Source organism: Pristiophorus japonicus, chromosome 20, assembly GCF_044704955.1.
Source record: "Pristiophorus japonicus isolate sPriJap1 chromosome 20, sPriJap1.hap1, whole genome shotgun sequence".
In the NCBI taxonomy this organism is placed as follows: domain Eukaryota; kingdom Metazoa; phylum Chordata; class Chondrichthyes; family Pristiophoridae; genus Pristiophorus; species Pristiophorus japonicus.
Genome location: NC_091996.1, coordinates 19,988,640 through 20,013,840, shown reverse-complemented (window position 1 = coordinate 20,013,840; position 25,201 = coordinate 19,988,640). Strand labels below are relative to the sequence as shown.

Below are 25,201 nucleotides of genomic sequence, written 5' to 3'. Positions count from 1 at the left end.
AATGAGAATGAAGAAATGTTCTGTCTGTACATTACTGTAGTTCTTTGTGTAGAATAGATTTCTACATATGGGTATGGTAGATTTAAAAAGCATATGCATTTTTGAAAGATACAGAATAAACTTCCAGTACTGTAAAGGTTAAAAATAGAATGCACTTGGTACATGCTGTTAAGGACAAGAAGTGAAAAAAAAAGTGATTAGTAGAATTTAACCATCAGTGGGATATTTAGACTTGAGTATATGTTGCTCCTGATCCAACTCAGCTGAAGTTTAAAGTAGCAATTGCATAATGTGTTCGGAAAAGCTAACTAAGTATTCAGAAAGTGGTTGCAACAGGAAGTAACAGAGCATGGCATATGATTGCATCATATACTTATTGTCCACAATTACATCATCCCGTTCTAAGAACATTTCAGTATTAAGTTACTTTTTTTTATACACTTTTTTATTTTTATTAATTTTTCATGGTCGGTTAGTACCTGTTTCTTCACTCTGTCTGCCTTCTGTGCCTATGCTGCTGACAGAATGGGCAAATAGCCTGCTCCCAGACAACCACAAGTGTCCCCATGTAGCCGACTTAACTCTGCCTTCTGATCTTTCCTTGCCTGGCAGGAAAATTAACAGCCTCCACTTGATATTTCCTGGCTGCTGCAACTCCGATTGGAAGCTGAACAGAGTGGGAATTGGACCAATAACCATCTCGTTCTGTGACATGAGGATTAGGGCTCTAATGCACTGTGACTCTGTCCTGAATGAACTAAATTATTGCTATTATGAATTTATCTACTTTTTCCAAGTTGTTTCAATTTTCTACCCCTTGACGAGGGTCTCCCAACATTATACATCACCCAATTGTGTAGGCAAATGTGTGACCAACATGCTTTTTGGTTTTACTTTTCGCTCTTCAGAAGCATATTCCAAATAAAGCTAGTATATGTGTAGTTTTTACCAACAATTATTATAGAGTTGGCCGCAGGCACTGTCTATGTGTAAATGGCTTGTAATTATAATTCCTTTTTAATAGACTCTTGTTTGGTTTGCTTTTAGTGCCTAGTATGCAATTAACCCCTGATAACTGAATTTATGTTCATGCAGTCAGATGTGAAATCTAGCAAGGATGAATTTCAGTACATTATTGTCTAATGTTGAGCTAGGTCAAGTCTGCGTGTTTTATGCTCGTCCATTTGACTCCCAGGGTAGCTCTTTTCCCTGTGACATCTGCTCAGTTGCCTGTCCCTCCTCAGTTCCTTTGCACGTGCAGATGTTCTGTCCATAGATCAGTGCCGTGCTTAAGGAGCTGAGAGTACACGGGCTTTTGAAGTCTGATAAAAAGAACCAACTCGCTGGAGGTAAGGAGAAGATGATCAGAATGTCAATTAACCTTGGCTAAACAAGCTGGAGTTCATCTGTGATACATTGTTCAGTTTATAATCAAGTACAGTTGACAGCCATTGCACAGCTATAAACTTCACGTGTGCAAAAGTTTTTTTTCCCCTTGCTTTATCTGGAATGCATGGTGGTGACATATATATATATTTATTTTACTGACTTTGATGAAGTGACTAAAATGACTCACAACAGAGACATTCGGATTGACATATTGGGTGCGATTTTAATCTTGCCACCCGGTGGGAACGGCGGTAAAAATTGCTGCAGAGTACCTGCTGCCGGCCGCCATTTTAACTGCACAGTTTTTTTTCTGTTGGCGGAGACACCTGCCAGAGGCAGGCAAGGGTCTCATGAATACATACAAGTGGGCGTCTTATGATGCAAGTAGGATGCTAACACCATTTTAACACAAAATCACAGGAGTCCTGCTCCGTGCTCAACCAACCAATAAAGCCTAAAGGGTTTGGTTCCTCAGAGTAGCTGAAGTAGTATTTAAAAGGGCACTCACATGCATGTAATTGGGTCATCGGATGTGTGTGTTCTTGTGCTGTTTGGATTGCCATGAGAGATTGCAGCTTTGCAGCCTCCTGCAAGAGGACCTGCAGCCTGCTGGACCAGGGCCCCATGCTTTCCCAGTGGCTCTTGACTTATTTGCCACTTGCACATTCTAGTCTTCTGCAGGGGATATCTCCAGCATATCCCATTCTGCAGTACACAGCTGAATTAAGCAGGTCAATGATGCTCTGTTTGCCAGGACTAAACAGTTCATCAACTTCCTCATTGACCTCGCCAGTCAACAAGAGAGAGCTAGATAATTTGCAGTAGTGACTGGTTTCCCTTGCATCCGGTGCTTCATTGACTGCCATGAGAAACGGGAATTCCCGACCCATGAGACTGGCCACCGGTAGCACAGAGGAACGGTACTGTGTTGGGGAAGACTGGGACGGTTTTGTCGAGAGGCTTCAGCAAAGCTTCGTAACTAAAGACTGACTAGGGAATGCAGCAGCCGACAAGCGATGGGCTCATCTCCTGACCAGCTGTGGGCAAAAGACTTATGCGCTCATGAAGGACTTACTGGCACCCGAAAAGCCGTCAGACAGAACCTTTGAATGCTCAGCAAATTAATCGGGGAGCACCTCAAACCGGCGAGCAGCATACACATGGCTCAACACAGATTCTACACCCACCGACGCCGTGAAGGACAGAGCATACTGGACTTTGTAGCGGACCTCCGGCGTTTGGCCAGCCTCTGTAAGTTCACAGACGCCTGCAGGGGGGAGATGCTAAGGGACATCTTCATCGAGGGTATTGGTCATGCGGGAATTTTTCGCAAGTTAATTGACACCAAGGACTTGACCTTGGAAGCGGCAGCGTTGTTAGCTCAAACTTTCATGGCGGGGGAGGAAGAGACGAAAATGATTTACGCGTGCAATTCTGCCTCTAACGTGGCGATGGATCAGGGAGTCACTATCATAAATGCTACTCAGAGCCCCGCAGGCAGGCAGGGGCAGTCCGACATTTACCAGGCAGCAATAGATCCCAGAGCAGGATCTCAACAGAGACAATGACAGGCTGAACGGATGTTCACGCCATCACAGTGGACAATGTGGCCCGGGATGGGGCCATTGACACCCACTAATAGGGTACTTAAGAGCAGTCAAAGGGACAGTCAGCGCGGAATTCCTGGCCATAGTCCCTTTGTCCCTAACAATGGAAACTTTAGCTCATGCTGGAGGTGTGGGGGAAAACACTCAGCCAGATCTTGCTGATTCCAACATTTTGTCTGCAGAAACTGAAATCTCAGTGGCCATTTAGCTCGAATGTGTAGAAAACCTGCAACCAGACTGATATGTGACAGAGGGACCAGAAGAGGGTTTTGTAAGGCAGGATGACTTTTGGGGCAAATCGATGGATGCCGAGGTTCAGCGGGTCCATGCGGCGAATATTCACAGTTCATACACCAAAACGCCACCAATGATGATGAGGGTTTTGTTGAACGGCATCCCAGTACGCATGGAGCTGGACACTAGGGCCAGCCAGTACTCATGGGCGTTCAGCAATTCGAGAAGCTATGGCCACTCAAAGCCAGTAGACCCAAATTAAGGACGTATTGAGACACAATTACGGACTTACACCAAGGAAATCATTCCGGTGTTAGGCAGTGCAATGATGGCTGTCACACACAATGGGCTAGTGAACCGGCTGCCACTCTGGATAGTCCCGGGCAATGGTCCCGCTCTGTTGGGGAGGAGCTGGTTAGCCGAGATGAACTGGAAATGGGTGGATGTTCACGCAATGACCTCGGTGGAGCGAAGTTCGTGTTCACAAGTCCTACAACAATTCGAGTCACTATTTCAACCGGGCATCGGAACTTTCAAAGGCACTAAAGTGGTGCTACACATCACCCCGGACGCCAGGCCAGTGCCCCACAAAGCCAGAGCATTGCCGTATGTGATGCGGGAGAAAATCGAGAGCGAATTGGACCGGCTGTTGCGAGCGGGCATCATCTCGCCTGTTGAATTCAGTGACTGGGCGAGCCCCATCGTTCCCATTCTAAAAGCGGATGGCTCTGTCAGGATCTGTGGCGACTACAAGGCCACCATCAATCGGGTGTCCTTACAAGTCCAATACCCGTTCCCAAGAGCGGAGAACCTCTTCGCCATGCTGGCAGGTGGCAAGCTGTTCACCAACTAGGACCTCACTTCAGCCTATATGACCCAGGAACTGGCCGACGAATCCAAACTACTGACCACCATCACCACGCACAAGGGACTGTTTGCGTATAACAGGTGCCCGTTTGGCATTCGATCAGCGGCCGCGATTTTTCAACGTAACATGAAAAGCCTGCTTAAATCCATTCCTGGAACGATCGTATTCCAGGACGACATCCTCATCACGGGTCGAGGTACCGAGGAACACCTCCACAACCTGGAGGAGGTGCTACGCCAACTGGACCGGGTAGGCCTGTGACTCAAGAGGTCTAAATGTGTGTTTTTAGCTCCTGAGGTTGAGTTTCTGGGCAGGAGGGTTGCTGCAGATGGGATTTGGCCCACCGAATCCAAAACAGAAGCAATGCGACGAACACCCAGGCCCTGCAACACATCAGAGCTGCGTTCATTCCCGGGACTGTTGAACTATTTCGGGTACTTTCTGCCGAACTTGAGCTGCTACACGTGCTCCTGCGTAAGGATTGCAATTGGTTTTGGGGGGACTGTCAGGAACGGGCTTTTGATCGGGCGCGAAACCTACTTTGTTCAAACAAATTGTTGACCCTGTCCGATCCCTGTAAACGTTTAGTTCTGACTTGTGATGCATTGTCCTATGCGGTTGGGTGCATGTTGCAACAGGGTAATGCTGAGGGTCAGCTACAACCTGTGGCTTATGCCTCCAGGTCGCGCTCTCAAGCAGAGCGGGGATATGGCATGGTCGAGAAGGAAGTGCTTGCATGCGTTTATGGTGTAAAAAAAAAATGCATCAGTACCTCTTCGGTAGGAAGTTTGAATTAGAGATGGACCACAAGCCACTCTCATCCCTGTTGTCAGACAGCAAGGCTGTCAATGCCAACGCATCAGCTCGCATACAGCAGTGGGCCGTCACGCTAGCTGCTTATGATTACTCCATCCAGCACCGGCCCGGCACTGAAAACTGCACCAACGCACTCAGCAGGCTCCCACTGGCCACCACCAAGGGGGCAGCTGAGCAAAGCGCTGAGATGGTCATGGCTGTTGATGCCTTTGACAGTGCAGGCTCCCCCATCACAGCCCGCCAGATCAAAATCTGGACAAACAGAGATCCCCTTCTATCCTTGATTAAGAAATGTGTCCTGACTGGGGATTGGGCACCTGCACATGGAGCATGCCCTGAGGAGGTCAGACCATTCCACAGGCGGATGGATGAGCTCTCCATCCAAGCTGACTGCCTACTATGGGGCAGCCGGGCAGTCATGCCCCAGAAGGGCAGGGAGGCATTCATCATGGAACTCCACAGCGAGCACCCAGGCATTGTGATGATGAAGGCCATTGCCCGGTCACACGTTTGGTGGCCTAGAATTGATTCAGACCTGGAACACTGTGTTCGCAGGTGTACGACCTGTGCCCAGCTGGGTAATGCCCCCAGGGAGGCCCCGCTCAGCCCGTGGCCCTGGCTAACCAAGCCATGGTCACGCATTCATGTTGACTACGTGGGCCCATTCATGGGGAAGATGTTCCTCATTGTAGTAGATGCGTACTCGAAATGGATCGAGTGCATCATCCTGAACTCATGCACGTCATCCACCACCGTGGAAAGCCTACATACAATCTTTGCAACCCATGGCTTGTCTGACATCCTGGTTAGTGATAATGGCCCGTGTTTCACGAGCTATGAATTCCGGGAGTTTATGTCGGGCAATGGCATCAACCACGTCAGGACTGCGCCGTTCAAGCCGGCCTCCAATGGCCAGGCGGAATGTGCAGTCCAAATCATTAAACAAGGTATGTTCAGGATTCAAGGACCCTCCCTACAATGCCGCCTATCGCGCCTCCTGCTGGCCTATAGATCCTGCCTGCACTCGCTCACTGAGGTCCCGCCCGCAGAGCTACTCATGAAACGGTTGTCCCTCATCCACCCAGTCCTGACCGACATAGTTGAGGGCAAGCGCAAGTCACAAAACGAGTACCATAACCGTAATTCAAGGGGGGGATGTATAGAAATAAATGATCCTGTATACGTCCTCAATCACGCCACGGGGCCCAAATGGCTTGAGGATACTGTAATTGGCAAAGAGGGGAATAGGATCATCGTGGTAAAACTCAACAATGGCCAGATATGCTGTAAGCATCTGGAGCAAGTAAAAAAAAAAGGTTCAGCATGGACACGGAGGAACCTGAAGCAGACCATGAGATGGAGCTCACACTACGGCCAGCGAACGTGCAACAAGAGCAATCGGAAGAATGCACAGTTCCTGAGGTCAGCCCGGACAGGCCGGAATCATCACAGGTGACAGACACTCACATCAGTGTCCAACAACCAGAGCCCCAACTGCGGCGCTCCATGAGGGAGCGTAGACCAGCTGAAAGACTGAACCTATGATCCCAGTAAGACTTTGGGGGGTGGGGTGGAAGATGATGTCATGTTTGTAACTGCAATGTAACACCACTGTATGACTATATACACTCACCTTAGATGCACACCTTGACCACAGGGGGTGAACTTGTGGGAGACACTCCTTACCTGATCACACAGGTATATAAAGGGAGGTCCCATGCAGGGTCATCACTTCTGGAGTCCTGTAATAAAGAGCTAGGGTCACAGAGTGGCCTTGTCCCTGGAATGTGCCTCGTGTTTCATGCTGCAGAGTAAGGACTTTACAGTTGACATCAGGGCACCAGAGTACCAGCCAGCAGCATTGGTGAATAGGAAGGGATACTACTCCATTAATGTCTGATCACAGATCCAGGATTATGCACGTTTGTGCAAGGTATCCCGGAAGCTATCACAATGCTCTTATCTTGTGACACTCAACCATATTCCCAATATTTTACCCTTTACTATCGTGACAGGATGGTTGCTGGGTGATAAGGGATACCCACTGCACACTTGGTTCATGACACCCTCCGCAACACCATGATGTCTGAGCAACACAGGCATAATCACTGCCATGGTACCACTAGGATGATTATTGAGCACATAACAGGGCCACTCAAGCAGAAGTTCAGGTGTCTGGATCGGTCTCCCGGGGGCTTCCTACGCTATTCCCCACAAAGAGTCTCCTGCGCCATAGTGGTGTGCTGCATACTGCACAATATTGACATCAGAGTAGCCTGCATTTGGAGGAGGCAGAGCAACAGCAGCAGTCTTCATTGGGTGAAGAAGAAGACCGGGGTGAAGGCGAGGAAGCAATAGAAGGAGGACTACCTCAACACCTTGTAGTAAGAGATGTGATGAGTTAATTGTTCAGCGATTCTAATGACCTGCCCTAAAAACCTACACAAAGCCCCATTGCATTAACAGTCCTTGTTACATCCTTACTCATGCATTAAAAACAATGAAACCTTTCAGTCAACTTCTATATCAATGACATACTGGCAATGCAGACTCCGAAGCTGCTATAAAACCGTACTGCAGACGAAAGTGCCAATTTAATTCCCAACACAATAATTGCCTTCAATTCATTTCTTGCCTGTGTTAAGGCTGGTGACTTTGGTATAAGAGCATGACTACAGTATGCCTGGAGGTGGCCATACTCTCTAAGGTAGACTGCAGAGTGCTGATGCCATGCAAGATGGCACCACACAGGCTGGAATCGGACTCCTCCATTCTTTCAGCCATTGTGCTGAAACTCTTTGGCAGACCTTATAATACCCTTACAAAGCCTGATGTAATTGCTTGTGAAAGGCAAGCAGCTTGCTTCTCGTGGCTGGGCTGTTGAAGTCTTAATCTCTGTCCTGCTCAGCAGAGCTCTCTCCATCGCTGTCCCTGCTACCAGTACCTGCTCACTTATGCTGGGGTTTGCCAGTGTCTGTGCTGGTGCTTGGGAGGGATAGAGCGGTTAAGGGTGTATCCTCGGGCGAACTAATAGATCGCAAGCGCAGAGCATTTCTGAGCCTCAAGCAACAACCCAACTCTGGAGCAGCAAAGCAATATTACAGGCGGCTCAAGGCTGAGGTCCAACAAAAAATCCGGGACCTAAAGAACAGGTGGTGGATGGAGAAAGCACAGGAGATACAACAACTGGCCGAGAGCCATGATGTGCGAGGATTCTTCATCGCAGTTAAGGCCACATATGGTCCAAACTCCCAAGGCCCCACCCCATTGCTGGCCAAGGACTGGGAAACACTCATCAAGAACACCGAGGCAGTCAGGGCCCGCTGGAAGGAGCACTTCGAAGATCTCCTCAATCGAGACTCTGCCTTTGACTCGAGTGTTCTCGACTCCATCCCGCAGCATGCGACCCGCCATCACCACCGTGAAACCCCAATGTTGCACGAGGTAGGAAAAGCCATAAGACAGCTCAAGAACAACAAGGCTACGGAAGCGGATGGAATCCCTGCTGAGGCGCTAAAGTATGGCGGAGAGGCGCTGTTGGTGCAGATACATGACCTCATCTCTCATCTGGAGGGAGGAGAGCATGCCGGGAGATCTCAGAGAGGCAGTGATCGTGACCATCTTTAAAAAAAGGGGTCAAGTCCGACTGCGGCAATTACAGGGGAATCTCCCTGCTATCAGCCACTGGAAAAGCTGTCGCTAGAGTCCTCCTCAACCGTCTTCTCCCTTGGCCGAGGAGCTCCTCCCGGAGTCACAGTGTGGATTTCGTCCCCTACAGGGCACAACGGACATGATCTTTGCAGTGCGACAGTTGCAGGAAAAATGCAGGGAGCAGCGCCAGCCCTTATACATGGCCTTTTTCGACCTTACAAAGACCTTTGACACTGTCAACCGCGAAGGTCTGTGGAGCGTCCTCCTCCGTTTCGGATGCCCCCAAAGGTTTGTCAACATCCTTCGCCTGCTCCACGACGACATGCAGGCCGTGATCCTTACCAACGGATCCATTACAGACCCAATCCACGTCGGGGTCAAACAGGGCTGTATCATCGCTCCAACCCTCTTAATATTCCTCGTTGCCATGCTGCACCTCACAGTCAACAAGCTCCTCGCTGGAGTGGAACTAAACTACAGAACCAGTAGGAAGCTGTTTAACCATCGCCGCCTCCAGGCCAGGTCCAAGATCACCCCAATCTCTGTCGTTGAGCTACAGTACACGGACAACGCCTGCATCTGCGCACATTCTGAGGCTGAACTCCAGGATATAGTCAACGTATTTACTGAGGCATACGAAAGCATGGGCCTTACGCTAAACATCAGTAAGTCAAAGGTCCTCCACCAGTCATCAAGATCCATGGTGCTGCCCTCGACAATGTGGACCATTTCCTATACCCCGGGAGCCTCTTATCAACAAAAGCAGACATTGATGAGGAGATTCAACACCGCCTCCAGTGCAGCCTTCGGCTGTGTGTTCGGAAAAGTGTGTTCGAAGACCAGGCCCTCAAATCTACCACCAAGCTCATGGTCTACAGGGCTGTAGTAATACCCGCCCTCCTGTATGGCTCAGAGGCATGGACTATGTACAGTAGACACCTCAAGTCTCTGGAGATATATCACCAACGATGCCTCCACAAGCTCCTACAAATCCCCTGGGAGGACAGGCACACCAACATCAGCGTCCTCGTCCAGGCTAACATCTCCAGCATTGAAGCACTGACCACACTCGATCAGCTCCGCTGGGCAGGCCACATAATTCGCATGCCAGACACGAGACTCCCAAAGCAAGTGCTCTATGCGGAGCTCCTTCATGGCAAACGAGCCAAAGGTGGGCAGCGGAAATGTCACAAGGACACCCTCAAATCTCCCTGATAAAGTGCAACATCCCTACTGACACCAAGGATGGAGTCTTGAGTGTTACAGGATGAAGTATACCTTGAGTAAGTAATTTTATTTTGTATGAAAAACATACCGATGACAAGCAGCTTGTTTTTGTAAAGAATTATATGGGTTGAATCTATATTACTAGGTTTCTTTAGATAAGGACATAAGAAATAGGAGCAAGAGTAGGCCATTCGGTCCCTCAAGCCTGCTCCACCATTCAATGAGGTCATGGTTGATCTACCTAACCTCCACTTTCCTGCACTATCCCCATATCCCTTGATTCCTTTAATATCCAAAAATCTATCAATCTCTGCATTGAATATACTCAACGACTGAGCATCCACAGCCCTCTGGGGTAGAGAATTCCAAAGACTCGCCACCCTCTGAGTGAAGAAGTTTCTCCTCATCTCAGTCCTAAATGGCCGACCCCTTATTCTGAAACTGTGGCCCCGTGTTCTAGACTCCCCAGTCAGAGGAAACATCCTCCCTGCATCCACCCTGCCAAGCCCTGTAAGAATTTTGTATGTTTCAATGAGATCACCTCTCATTCTTCTAAACTCTAGAGAATATAGGCCTAGGCTACTCAATCTCTCCTCATAGGACAATCCCCCCATCCCAGGAGCCAGTCTTGTGAACCTTTGTTGCACTTCCTGGCAAGTTTATCCTTCCTTTGGCAAGGAGACCAAAACTGTACACAATACTCCAGGTGTGGTCTCACCAGGGCCCTATATAATTGCAGTAAGACTCTTATAATCAAATTCTCTTGTAATAAAGGCCAACATACTATTTGCTCTCTTAATTGCTTACCTGCTAACTAGCATGTTAACTTTCAGCGATTTGTGTACAAAGACACCTAAGTCCCTCTGAACACCAACATTCCCAATCTCTCACCATTTAACAAATACTCCGCTTTTCTATTTTTCCTACAAAGTGGATAACTTCGCATTTCTCCACATTATATTCCATTTGCCATGTCCTTGCCCACTCGTTTAACCTGTCTATATGCCCTTGCAGCCTCTTTGCATCCTTCTCAAAACTTGCATTCTAACCTAGCTTTGTATCATCAGTAAACTTGGATATATTACATCTTTATTTCATCATCACTTGTACAACAAATGTCTTCGGTATTGTGAAAAAGCAAAGTGATCTGTGTCTGTCACTATGGCATTCAAAACACATTGAAATTTTAATAAAGAGTGCTCTTGAGATAATATTTAGGTCTATAAATGTGGGTTTTCAAAGAGTGTAGTCTGGTAATACATTTACATTAATAACAAGGGCATGTGGGAATTTTCAGCTCTGTTACTGCATGTAGTCCTAAGAGTGAGTGTTCCTTTAGCAAGATGCTCTCATTTGTAACTAACGAGCCTGAGCTTTATGCTGATTGTTTCACTGCTGGCTTGACTTTTATTCCTTTGCTTTTTTTAAAATTCCCAACATTTTAGTAGGATTTTCTTCCATTTGCTTTTCATTATATAAATTAAATACACGTTAGACTGATTCTCAATATAGTGCATTTCTTTTTTTGTTCTGCAATCTGAATCTTTAGCAGCTAAGTCTGCAAGCAAAAGACTAATGCAAAAGCGATGGAGACATTAAATATGTCTTACCAAATAGTGTTTAATTTTGAAAATGTCTTACTTGGAGGGAGACTGCCGAATGCTGCGGATCTGGGTGTCCTCATACATAAAACACAAAAAATTAGCATACAGATACAGCAAGTAATTAGGAAGGCAAATGGAATGTTGGCCTTTATTGCAAAGGGGATGGAGTATAAAAGCAGGGAAGTCCTCCTCCAACTGTACAGGGCATTGGTGAGACCACACCTAGAGTACTGTGTACAGTTTTGGGCTCCTTATTTAGGAGGGATATACTTGCATTGGAGGCAGTTCAGAGAAGGTTCACGAGGTTGATTCCTGAGATGAAGGAGTTGTCCTATGAAGAAAGGGCCTATACTCATTGGAGTTTAGAAGAATGAGAGGTGATCTTATTGAAACATAAAATTCTGAGGGGGTATTGCCCCTCATGGGGGAATCTTAAACTATGGGGCATAGTTTCAGAAGAAGGGGTTGCCCATTTAAGACAGACATGAGGAGGAATTTCTTCTCTCAGAGGGTCATGAATCTTTGAAATTCTCTACCCCAGAGAGCTATGGAGGCTGGGTCATTGAATATATTCAAGGCGGAGATAGACAGATTTTTGAACGACAGGGAAGTCAAGGGTCATGGGGGGAGCAGGCAGGAAAGTGGAGTTGAGGCCAAGATCAGATCAGCCATGATCTTATTGAATGGTGGAGCAGGCTCGAGGAGCCAAGTGGCCTACTCCTGCTCCTATTTCTTATGTTCTTAAAACTTGAAAAATGTTTGCCTAATTCCATCTGAGAATAGCACAGATTTTATTCCACTGTACCTAAGAGTTGCTCTGGAGGTCTCTTTGTTCCCACTTATTATCAATGCTTGCTAAATCACAGGTACAATAACCATGAGTTTGGGTTTGGCAGCATGTGGCTGTAATTACACAAAATAACAATTATAATAAATCCTCACAAATGATACTGAATTAAGAATCAAAATAAATAAACAGTTATGTTTGAATACTGTGCGATGTGATTTATTGAATTTCCAAATTTTGATTTCTAAAATTCGGCAGTTAAATGTGTAAGATAATTTTAAAATACAAGTTTCGATGTACAGGAGTATGTTCAGGTAAGACCACACAATCCAATTGTATCAATAGAATGCTGCTGATAAATCTCCAAATATATATTTTTTTTACATCCATATAATGCAGTCCGTAATATCTTTACATTTAGAAGTCTACAAAGAACTTAAAAAGAAAAGGGCATCGGAGCAATAAGTCTAGACGTGACAGAACCGTTAATGAGGGTTTCGGTGCCAGAGGGGTTGAGCTGTGTATGGAGGCAGGCAAAGTTGTGGAAGTGGAAATAAGCGTCCTTGGTGATGGACAGGATGTGGGTTCTGAAGCTCAGTTCTGGGTTAAACAGGATGCCAAAGTTTTGCATCACTTGGTTCACGCTGAGAATGGCTGTGTGGTGGTGGGCATGGGTGAGAACCAGTGGCAACAGAGAGGGGTTTATGATTAGGGGTTGAAACGAATGGCTTTAGCCTTCCTGATGCTCAGTTAAACAAAGTTTATATTCAACCATGATTTGATAGCGGTTAGCCAGTCGAGCAGCATGGGAACAATCAAGGGAGGTGATAGAGAGGTAGGGCTAGGTGTCATTGGCATACAGTTGGAGATGACCTATGTAGAGGAGGCCAAGGATGGATCCTTGGGGACTTCAGAGGTACCATGTAGTGGTGGGAGGAAAAGCCATTACTGGAGATGTGTTTGGCTGCATTTGGACAGGTAGGAATGGAACAATGCATGGGAAAGGAGATGAAGAAGGATGGCACGGTCTGTATCAAACACTGCAGGGAGGGCAAGGAGGGAAACCACACCGTGGGCACTGTTTATGACTTTGGCCAGAGCAATCTCGGTGCTCTGAGAAGGGCAGAACAGAACAAAAACGATTCAAAAATAGACTTTTTGGAGAGTTATGCACATAGATGGGAGGCTATGATTCACTCAAGGACTTAGAGGAAGTAGAGATAGCATAATAGTGTGCGAGAATTGATAAATGGAGGGTAGCTTTTTAAAATATAGATTTATGACAACAACAACATGTGTTTATATAGCACCTTTAATGTAGTGAAATGACCCAAGGCGCTTCACAAGAGTATTATGAGATTAAAAACATTGACACCAAACTGCATAAGTAGAAATTAGCTCAGATGACCAAAAGCTTGGTCAAAGAGGTAGGTTTTAAGGAGCGCCTTGAAGGAGGAAAGAGAGGCGGAGAGGTTTAGGCAGGGAGTTCCAGAGCTTGGGACCTAGGCAACAGAAGGCACAGCCACCAATGGTTGGGTGATTATAATCAGGAATGCTCAAGAGGGCAGAATTAGAGGAGCGCGGATATCTCAGGGGTGTGTGGGGCTGGAGGAGATTACAGAGATAGGGAGGGGCAAGGGCATGGAAGGATTTGAAAATAAGTATGAAAATTTTGAAATCGAGGCATTGCTTAACTGTAAGCCAATGTAGGTCAGCGAGCACAGGGGTGATGGGTGAGCGGGACTTGGTGCGAGTTAGGACAGGATCAGACGAGTTTTGGATCACCTCTACTTTACGTAGGGTAGAATGTGGGAGGCCAGCCAGGAATAGTCAAGTCTAGAGGTAGACGGTGTATCTACTGAATTCCTTGCACCACCAAAAGCATGGTGATTATCAAGTGAGGCTGAAGATTAGAAGACATTTTAGAATAGTAATGAATATGTGGAATAGACTCTCAACAAAAAACGGTGAATACTATTCTAATTTAACCCCTTCAGAAACCAACGGGTAAACATCAGTTATAATAAGGATAGGCACAGATACTTGAAAACTTTCTGAAGCAAGACAGTTCATGTGCTCCTGGGAGAGTCAATGAGTCGCATGTAGAGTATAAGTAGAATACAAATTGTGGTTAGTAGAGTTGAATAAATATTCTGGGGTTTGTTTGGTTACTATTGTGTTCCTAACACAGATGAGACTGCACACAGGGAGGTTAAAGTAACAGTGACCTCAGTCTTTATTAAGACACTCCAGAGTGAGGAACAGGCCTTAGGGGCTGGCTTATATACAGTGCTCCCAAGGGATGCTGGGATTCCTTGGGACTTCAGGGGATGAGCTCCCTGGTGGTGGAACATGGGAGTGCATGCTTTACAGATACACAACAGTTACCCTTGGGTTGGGAGGGATTTCACAGAGCTTATTTTCCTGGACATTTACCTGTGGTTGGTTTACCTCCTCAGGAGTTTGAGTGGGTTTGGCAGAGTCGATAATGAGCCACATGTACAAGTCACTGGCAAGGAACAGCTTGCTGGGTTGAATGGCCTTTTCTTGTTCCATACATTTCTTATAATATATGTTCCATTTGTTTCTTATGAGACCAAATGAGTTACTGCAGACAGATACTAACCATGAAGTACAGTTACAGAAAGAGTGTATAAAGAATACAATTTAGTATGAATAAATTCCACTCCCTGAAAATGAGCTATATTTTCCCCTGTTCAATAATTTTAAACAAGGCGTAGATGTAACTATAGAGGAAGGAACACCACTTTATAACAGTCACATTTTCTTTTTCACAAAATGTAGCAAAAAGAGTAAGGGGTCGAAATTCGGTAACGCCCTGTTTGGGGGCGGTAATCGAGGTGACTCACGTGGAAGTCTCACCCCGGCCACGAAATTGGGGTTACCGACCCCGAGATGAACTGGAACGCTCCACTTTCTCTTGGGGTCGGAACCGGGTCGGTAAGCATGCGGATTTTCCAGCGTAGCGCTGGCGCGAGCACAGAACCCTCGCCTTCCATTACGAGCTCTGCAGTGGGGCGAGGGGCCACCACTATGCCACCGGGGATCGGGGTACCGTGGCCGCAGCCCGGCACAAAAGCGAACAAATAAATTGCTGTTTCACCTGGAAGGAGTAATTGGGGCCCTGGATAGTGGGAAGGGAGGAGGTAAAAGGGCAGGTGTTGCATCTCCTGCTCTTGCACGGAAAGATGCTGTAGGAAGGGGAGGGGTTTCTGGGGGTGACTGTGGAATGGACCAGGGAGGGAACGGTGCCTTCTGAATGCTGAGAGGGGAGGGGAGGGGAGGGGAAGATGCGATTGGTGGTAGGATCACGCTGGAGGTGGCGGAAATGGCGGAGGATGATCCGTTGAACGTGGAGGCTGGTGGGGTGAAAGATGAGGACAAGGGGAACCCTGTCATGGTTCTGAGAGGGAAGGGAAGGGGTGAGAGCAGAGGTGCGGGAAATAGAACTGACACGATTGAGGGCCATGTTAACCACGGCGGAGGGGAATCCACCAACCTCATAATTCCCCAACGTCCTTCCTGTAATGCAGTGACCAGAACTGCATGCAGTACTCCAGCTGTGACCTAACCAGTGTTTTATACAGTTCAAGCATAGCTCCTCCCCCAGCTCTTATATTCTGTGCCTCGGCTAATAAAGGCAAGCATTCCGTATGCCTTCTTAACCACCTTATTTACCTGGCCTGCTACTTTCAGGGATCTGTGCACTCCAAGGTCCCTTTGTTCCTCTACACTTCTCAGTGTCCTACCATTTAATGTGCATTCCCTTTCCTTGTTAGCCCTCCCCAAATGCATTACCTCACATTTTTCTGGATTAAATTCCATTTGCCACTGTTCTACCCACTTGACCAGTTGATTGATATCTTTCTGCAATCTGTAGCTTTCTTTGTCATTATCAACCACATAGCTGATTTTAGTATCATCTGTAAACTTCTTAATCATACCCCCTATATTCATGTCTCATCATCATCATCATAGGCAGTCCCTCGGAATCGAGGAAGACTTGCTTCCACTCTTAGCATGAGTTCTTAGGTGGCTGTACAGTCCAATACGAGAACCACAGTCTCTGTCACAGGAGGGACAGACAGTGGTTGAAGGGAGGGGTGGGCGGGGAGCCTGGTTTACCGCACGCACCTTCCGCTGCTTGTGCTTGATTTCTGCATGCTCTCGGCGACGATACTCGAGGAGCTCAGCGCCCTCCCGGATGCACTTCCTCCACTTAGGGCGGTCTTTGGCCAGGAACTCCCAGGTGTGTGATGTATGTCGCACTCAAATCACTGACTCCATACAGTCTGGTGTTGTAGTAACTGCTGTGACCTTGGTCCTTTATTGTGTAACTCCAGAGTGCCCCTCAGGTGTGGTGGGCAGCCTTTTATACTGTCTCGCAGGTACTTTCGGGTCTCCCACCACAGAGCCCCATGTGGCGCACCATTGTAACTATACATTTAATGTACATGGACAATACATAACATCTCACTCCCCCGCCCCCCCCCCCCCCCAGTTCCAAAAGCAAATTGCTGGTAACCTCGGCCTTGTTCGTCTTGGTTGATTTGTGAGTGTGAGTCCATGACCATCCACTTCCCTCTCCCCCACCCATGTAGGGATTATGCTTGCAATCTGGTGCAAGCATGTGGTATTTGCAGTCCTTACATGGGTGATACAAGTACACAAACATAATCTCCAGTAGAAAGCAGGTACACATAGACAGTACATTTGTATGATACATATAGATGCGTTGAAGAGTTATATCCAAAGGTTGCAGGTACACTGAACAGTTATTAAATCCCAGCTCCACGGATGAGGTATGGTGGCGGCATACTGCCCCTTTTTGCCTGAGGTAATGGGCTGCGCTGAGACAGGGTATGGCAACGAGTGCGTTGCCTCTGTTCTCAGAAAATAGTTGCCTTTGCGGCTTGTCTGCAGCCATTGAACAATTGCATAAATCACAAAATCAGAAAACGCATTAATCCATTAGTCATGTTCGTCACAGATCCATTAACCCTTTTAACTGTGCATTGTGATATTAATTCTTTTCACCAATCATATCAATCATTTTAATCACAGTAATCATTTTAGCATCAAAATATTAAATCTTGTCATAAATCACGTCATCATACAAATCACAGTAATCATTTTGACTCACTCTTGCCCTTACAAAAGTGTGGTGGGGACTGCCAACGATGTAAGACCCCTTATGTCTCCCGGGTACATTTCCCTTGTAAGACGCCATTTTGTTTTTCCCACAAGGTTTCTACTGGGCGCCGCCATTTTAGGTGCTCTGCTGGTGCCTGCCTGCCTCTCTGCAGAACTCTGCTGCCACGAGGCTCGCCGCCATCTTGAACTCACTGTGCTGCTGCCTGCTCTCCCTCTCTCTCTCTCTGAACGCACCCGGGAGCCGTAACGCACCGGCCCCCGCACCGCTGCATCCTTCGGAGCACCCCACGCAGCTGACCTTTTTGCCCGGGAGCCGCCGTATACACACACGTCCTCCGGAGCCGACCTCCTCAATACCGCAGCCGATCCTGGACGAGCCCGCTCCTCGGAGCACCGGCCCTCACGACGTCGCCGAGCGAGTCCCGCTCCCGGAGCTGCCGATTCACCGCTCCTCCCGCTGCAAGCCCCGCGAACGGCCGCCTCTGCCTGCGGGCCGACGGTGCCTGCTGGAGCAGCCCGCCGAAGCCCTTCTCTCTTCTCCAGCTCGGTCGGCGCTGCTGCTGGTTCCAGCGCCTCTTTCTCACTCTCAGACTTTGCAGGGGAGAGTCGACGGCCGCCGCTGCTCTGCCCAACCCCACACACGCTTCCTTCGCTGCCATCCCATCCGAAGGTGGAGGCCTGCTCTGCCTGTGAACACGGGGGACAGCGGTCTGTGGAGGAATGAAGTCTTCCCAGCACCCACGGATCTTCCCCATCCATCTCCTGCCGAGTAGCGTTGGCCCATCGCCTGCAATGATCCACAAAGGTAAGCGCGTGCGTCTCGCCACCATGAGATACCTGCACATCCGCTTTGCCAAGAACAGGTATCTGTTCCTTGGTGTAGGTGCACAGCTTCGCCGTGACCGGGACCAGCTTGGGTCGTGCAGCTGGGTTGATCCACAGTTTATCAAAAGTTTCCTGACTCGTCAGCGACTGAACTGACCCCGTGTCCACTTCCATACTCATTGGGACTCCGTTAATCTCCTCGCTGGATAGCAGATCATCTACCATCTCCTCAGCCACACGATAAGTCGTGTTTCTTTTGCACATACGCTGAAGGTGGCCTTTCGTGTGACAGTTATTGCACATATACTCCGCAAACCTGCACTGGTGAGCCCCATGGCTTCCTCCGCAGCGCCAGCATGGTGCTACTCGATTAGCCCCCCTTGGCGGACTCTGAGTTCCAGGACCCTGAGGTCCGTGCTCTCTGCCCTGGGCAGAGCCACGTTCTGCAGTTTTGTCCATGATGGGCGCTATCCTGTGAATAGTACCTGCCGGGTTCGTGACCGTGTGGATCATCTGCTTGGCGCTGCAAGTCGAGGACATAAATGCCCGGCTGATGTTGATGGCTTGCTGCAGGCTGACTGTAGGTTCAGTAGATAGCAGCTTGTGAAGGAGACCCTCATGGCCAATCCCCATAACAAAGACGTCTCGCAATGCATCGTTAAGGTGTGTGCCAAAATCGCACGGCGCCGCAAGTCTCCTGATATCCACAGCATATTTTGTGACATCCTGGCCCTCAGGTCTGCAGTGGTGGTAGAATTTGTGCCGGGCCGTGAGGATGCTCTCCTTCGGTTTCAGTTGGTTACGAATGAGTTCAATCAGCTGCTCATATGACTTGTCCTTGGCGCTCGCGGGTGCCAGCAAATCCCTGACGAGACGGTAAACCTCATCGTCACAACTGGACAGCAATATCGCTTTACGCTTCTCTCTCAGTGCGTTTGTGTTCCCTGTCAGGTCGTTTGCTATAAAATAGTACTCGAGCCTTTCCATAAAGTCATCCCAATCATTACCCTCTGTGAAATCCTTTAGCGTGCCCAAAGTAGCCATGGTTGCGTGAAGAGCTCGTCCATGTCCTCGTTGCCAATTTGTGATGTATGTAGCACTCAAATCACTGACTCCACACAGTCTGGTGTTGTAGTAACTGCTGTGACCTTGGTCCTTTATTGTGTAACTCCAGAGTGCCCCTCAGGCGTAGTGGGCAGCCTTTTATACTCTGTCTCGCAGGTACTTTTGGGTCTCCCACCACAGTGCCCCTTGTGGCGCACCATTGTGACTATACATTTAATGTACATTGTCAATACGTAACACCAGGTGTCAGTGGGGATGTTGCACTTTATCAGGGAGACTTTGAGGGTTTCCTCTCCCCACCTTTGGCTCGTTTGCCGTGGACGAGTTCCGAGTAGAGTGCTTGCTTTGGGAGTCTCGTGTCTGGCATGCAAACTATGTGGCCTGACCAGCGGAGCTGATCAAGTGTGGTCAGTGCTTCAATGCTGGGGATGCTGGCCTGGACGAAGTCGCTAATGTTGGTGCGTCTGTCCTCCCAGGGGATTGTAGGATCTTGTGGAGACATCACTGGTGGTATTTCTCCAGCGACTTGAGGTGTCTACTGTACATGGTCCACGTCTCTCAGTCATACAGGAGGGCGGGTATTACTACGGCCCTGTAGACCATGAGTTTGGTGACCGTTTTAAGGGCCTGGTCTTCAAACACTCTTTTCCTCAGGCGGCCGAAGGCTGCACTGGCGCACTGGAGGCGGTGCTGGATCTTGTCGTTAATGCCTGCTTTTGTTGATAGGAGGCTCCCGAGATAAGGGAAGTGTTCCACGTTGTCCAGGGCTGCGTCGTGGATCTTGATGACTGGGGGGCAGTGCTGTGCGGCGAGGACAGGCTGGTGGAGGACCTTTGTCTTACTGATGTTAGGCATAAGGTCCATGCTTTCATACGCCTCGGTAAATACGTCGACTATGTCCTGGAGTTCAGCCTCTGTGTGTGCACAGACGCAGGCGTCGTCCGCGTACTGTAGCTCGATGACAGAGGTTGGAGTGGTCTTGGACCTGGCCTGGAGACGGTGAAGGTTGAACAGCTTCCCCCGGTTCTGTAGTTTAGTTCCACTTCAGCGGGGAGCTTATCAACTGTGAGGTGGAGCATGGCAGCGAGGAAGATTGAGAAGAGGGTTGGGGCGATGACGCAGCCCTGCTTGACCCTGGTCCGGACGTGGATTGGGTCTGTGATGGATCCGTTGGTAAGGATCACAGCCTGCATGATGTTGTGGAGCAGGCAGAGGATGGTGGCATCCGAAACGGAGGAGGACGCTCCATAGACCCTCGTGGTTGACAGTGTCAAAAGCCTTTGTAAGGTCGAAGAAGGCCATGTATAAGGGCTGGTGCTGTTCCCTGCATTTTTCCTGCAGCTGTCACGCTGCAAAAATCATGTCCGTTGTGCCCCAGAGGGGACGAAATCCGCACTGCGACTCCGGGAGGAGCTCCTTGGCCACGGGGAGAAAACGGTTTAGGAAGACTCTAGCGACGACTTTCCCAGTGGTTGATAGCAGGGAGATTCCTCTGTAGTTGTTGCAGTCGGACTTGTCCCTTTTTTTAAAGATGGTCACGATCACTGCATCTCTAAGATCTCCCGGCATGCTCTCCTTCCTCCAGATGGGAGAGATGAGGTCGTGTATTTGCGCCAGCAGTGCCTCTCCGCCATATTTCAGTGCCTCAGCAGGGATTCCATCCGCTCCTGTAGCCTTGTTGTTTTTTTAGCTGTCTTATGGCTTTTTCTAACTCGTGCAGTGTTGGGGTCTCACTGAGGTGGTGGCGGGTCATCATATTCATGTCTAGATCATTAATGTATACCATAAAAAGCAAGGGACCTAGTACTGAGCCCTGCGGGACCCCACTGGAAACAGCCTTCCAGTCACCAAAACGCCCATCAACCATTACCCTTTGCTTCCTGCCTCTGAGCCACTTTTGGATCCAACTTGCCACTTTGCCCTGGATCCCATGGACTTTTACTTTCGTGACCAGGATGCCATGTGGGACCTTATCAAAAGTTTTGCTAAAATCCATACACTACATCATATGCACTGCCCTCATCGACCCTCCTGGTTACCTCCTCAAAAAATTCAATCAAGTTAGTCAGACCATCCCTTAACAAATCCGTGCTGATTGTCCTTGATTAATCCGTGTCTTTCTAAATGAAGATTTATCCTGTCCTTCAGGATTTTTTCCAATAATTTTCTCACCACTGAGGTTAGGCTGACTGGCCTGTAATTACTAGGTTTATCTCTTTCTCCCTTCTTAAACAAAGGTACCACATTAGCAGTTCTCCAGTCCTCTGGCACCAGACCTGAAGCCAGAGAGGATTAGAAAATGATGGTCAAAGCCTCTGCTATTTCCTCTTTTGCTTCTCTTAACAGCCTGGGATACTTTTCATCTGGGCCTGGGGACTTGTCCACTTTCAAAGCTGCTAAACCCCTTAATAGCTCCTCTCTCACTATGTTTATTTCATGCAATATTTCACACTCCTCCTCCTTGATAGCAGTGAGTGCAGTGCCCCTCTTTTGTGAAAACAGATGCAAAGTATTCAGTAAGAACCATATCCACATCTTCTGCCTCCACACGCAGATTACCCTTATGGTTTCTAATAGGCCCGACCCTTTCTTTAGTTATCCTCTTGCTCTTAATATATTTATAAAACATCTTTGGGTTTGCCTTGATTTTACTTGCCAATAATTTTTCGTGCTGTCTATTTGCTTTCCTAATAGCCTTTTTAATTTCACCTCTGACCTTTCTATACTCCTCTAGAGATTTTATTCCTGGTCTATCCTTGTCCTTTTCCATTGGAAAGCAAAAATGTAGAAAGTGAATTTGAAGGACAGAGGAAACAAGGGATAGAAAGTAGTCAATAAGGAGGTCTGGCTGTACTAAATGGTATATATTTCAATGCAGGGATTATGGCAAATAAGGCAGATGAGCTGAGAGCACAGGAAGAAACCTGGGAGTACAATATTATAACTATTACAGAGACATGGCTGAACGAGGGGCAGGTATGGCAGTTCAACATTCCTGGTTACAGGACTTAAATCTAACTGAATTATGGTCACTAGCACCTAAATGCTCTCCCACTGATGCCCCTTCCACCTGCCCAGCTTCATTCCCTAAAACTAAATCCAGAACCGCCCCCTCTCGTGTTGGGCTTGCTACATACTGGCTAAAAAAGTTCTCTTGAATGCATTTGAGGAATTTTCCACCCTCTATACCCTTTACACTAATTTTCTCCCAGTTAATATTAGGATAGTTGAAATCCCCTACTATTACTTCCTATAGTTTTTGCACTTCTCAGAAATGTGCCTACATATTTGCTATTCTATCTCCCCCTGACTGGGGGTCTATAGCGCACTCCCAGCAGTGTGATCGCCTCTTTTGATGATCCCTCTAACATATCATCCCTCCTCACAGCTGTAATAGTTTCTTTAACCAATACCACAATCTCCCCTCCCTTTTTACTCTCCTCTCTATCCTGTCTGAAAATCCTGTAACCAGGAATGTTGAGCTGCCATACCTGCCCCTCTTTTAGCCATATCTCTAATAGCTATAATATTATACTCCCAAGTGTCTACCTGTGCTCTCAGCTCATCTGCCTTATTCGCTATACTTCTTGCATTGAAATATATTCCATTTAGTACAGCCAGACCTCCTTGTTGACTACTTTCTCGCCCTTGTTTCCTCTGTCCTTCAAATTCACTTTCTACATGTTTGCTTTCCAATTCCAGCTTTACTTATATCCCTACTGAGTCTATTCTCAGGTATCCCATTCCCCCGCCAAGCTAGTTTAAACCCTCCCCAACAGCACTGGCAACCCCCCCCCCCCCACGAGGATATTGGTCCCAGCTCTGTTGAGGTGCAACCCATCCGGCTTGTACAGATCCCACCTCCCCCAGAAACAGTCGCAATGCCTCAGGAATCTAAAGACCTCCCTCCTGCACCATCTCTCCAGCCACGCATTCATCTGCTCTATACTTCTATTTCTGTACACACTAGCTCATGGCACTGGGAGTAATCCGGAGATGACTACTTTTTGAGGTCCTGCTTTTTAATCTCTCTACTAGCTCCATAAACTCTGCCTGCAGGACCTCATCCCTCTTTCTACCTATGTCATTGGTATCGATATGGACCACGACCTCTGGCTGTTCACCCTCTCCCCCCAGAATGCCCTGCAGCTGGTGACATCCTTGACCCTGGCACCAGGGAGGCAATATACCATCCTGGAGTCACGTCTGCAGCTGCAGAAACACCTGTCTGCTCCCCTGACTATTGAATCCACTACCACGATAGCTCTTCCATTTTTCTTCCTCCCCGCCCCCTGCCTGTGCAGCTGATTCACTCGTGGTGCCATGAACTTGGCTCTGGCTGCACTCCCCAGGGGCACCATCGCCCCCACCGGTACTCAGAAGAGAATACCGGTTGGAGAGCGAGATGGACTCTGGCAGTCACCCACTCCCTCACTGCCTGCACACTCTTAAGCTGTGGGATGATCACCTCTAGAAACGTGCTATCTATGTAGCTCTCAGTCTCGTGGATGCACCGCAGTGACTCAAGCGGAGCTCGAATTGGTGCAGCTGGAGACATCTCCTGCAAACATGGTCATCCAGGGCTTCCCACGTGCCACAGGATGTGCAGTCCACGGGGCTGAACTGCCCTGCCATCCCTCTAGTTAGACTCGGAACTATCAAGCAGAAATAAACTCTGAACCTTAGCAAAAACACACCCAACAGTTACTCAACGATCAGCTGATTAATTGATTAGGTTTTTTAGATTAGAAATATAATTTATCTATTTAATTGCGGCTCCTAACTTACACCAATGTCCAAGGTTTTAAAAAAAGAAAGAGAAATACTCACCAACCAACCGGCCAATCACTTACCTGCTTGGCTGTGACGTCACACTTTGATTCTTTTTACTTTTTATCTCATACCCACGCAGGTCAGTTTGGCGTTGCTGCAGATAGCTCCTCCGAACTCCGGCTCTCCCGCTCTGTGCTCCACCTTTTCAAGCCTCGTGCTCATTCAGGTCTCGCGATGCTTGCTCGCTCTGCTGAACTCTACCCAATCTTCTTCGTCTTTTCTAAATGCCCTGTCACCACGTCCTTAATAATAGATTCTCGCATTTTCCCTACTACTGATGTCAGGCTAACTGTAGTTCCCCGTTTTCTCTCTTCCCTCCTTTTTAAAAAGTGTGGTTACATTTGCTACCTTCCAATCCACGGGAACCATTCTAAAATCAATGGAATTTCGGAAGATAACCAATGCATCCACTATTTCTATATTCAATGGAATATATTTCTGTATTCCACTCTCTTTCAAAACCCTAGGATGTCGGCCATCAGGTCCAGGGGATTTATCGGCTTTTAGTTCCATTAATTTCCCCAGTACCATTTTTTACTAATACTAATTTCTTTCAGTTCCTCATCCTCACTAGACTCTTGGTTCTCCACTATTTCCAGCAAGTTTTTTTGCATCTTCCGTGAAGACAGACACAAAGTATTTGTTTAATTTCTCTGCCATTTCCTTATTCTCCATTATAATTTCTCCTATTTCAGCCTCTAAGGGACCCACATTTACTTTCGCTAATCTTTTCCTTTTTACATACCGATAGAAGCTTTTACAGTCTGTTTTGATGTCTCTCGCTAGTTTACTTTCATATTCTAATTTCCCTTTCTTTATCAATTTTTTGATCCACCTTTGCTGAATTCTAAAGTTCTCACAATCCTCAGGCTTATTACTCTTTTTGGCAACATTATAAGCCTCTTCCTTTGATATAATACTATTTTTAACTTCTTGTTGGACCACTTTTTCTGTGGGGTTTTTGTGCCTTAAAGGAATGTATATTTGTTGTAAATTATGTATTCTTTAAATGCTATCCATTGCTTGTCTACCGTCATACCTTTTAATGTAGTTTCCAAATCTACCTTAGCCAACCTACCCCTCATACCTACGTAGTTTGTTTTATTTAGATTTAAAACCC

At 47.6% G+C, this 25,201-nt stretch overlaps 1 protein-coding gene across 4 annotated transcripts in view; it reads left to right on the top strand.

The window, feature by feature from the left end:
* ak8 (adenylate kinase 8) overlaps window positions 1–25,201 on the top strand; it is a 239,681-nt gene that overhangs the window by 60,033 nt on the left and 154,447 nt on the right. The window lies entirely within an intron of this gene.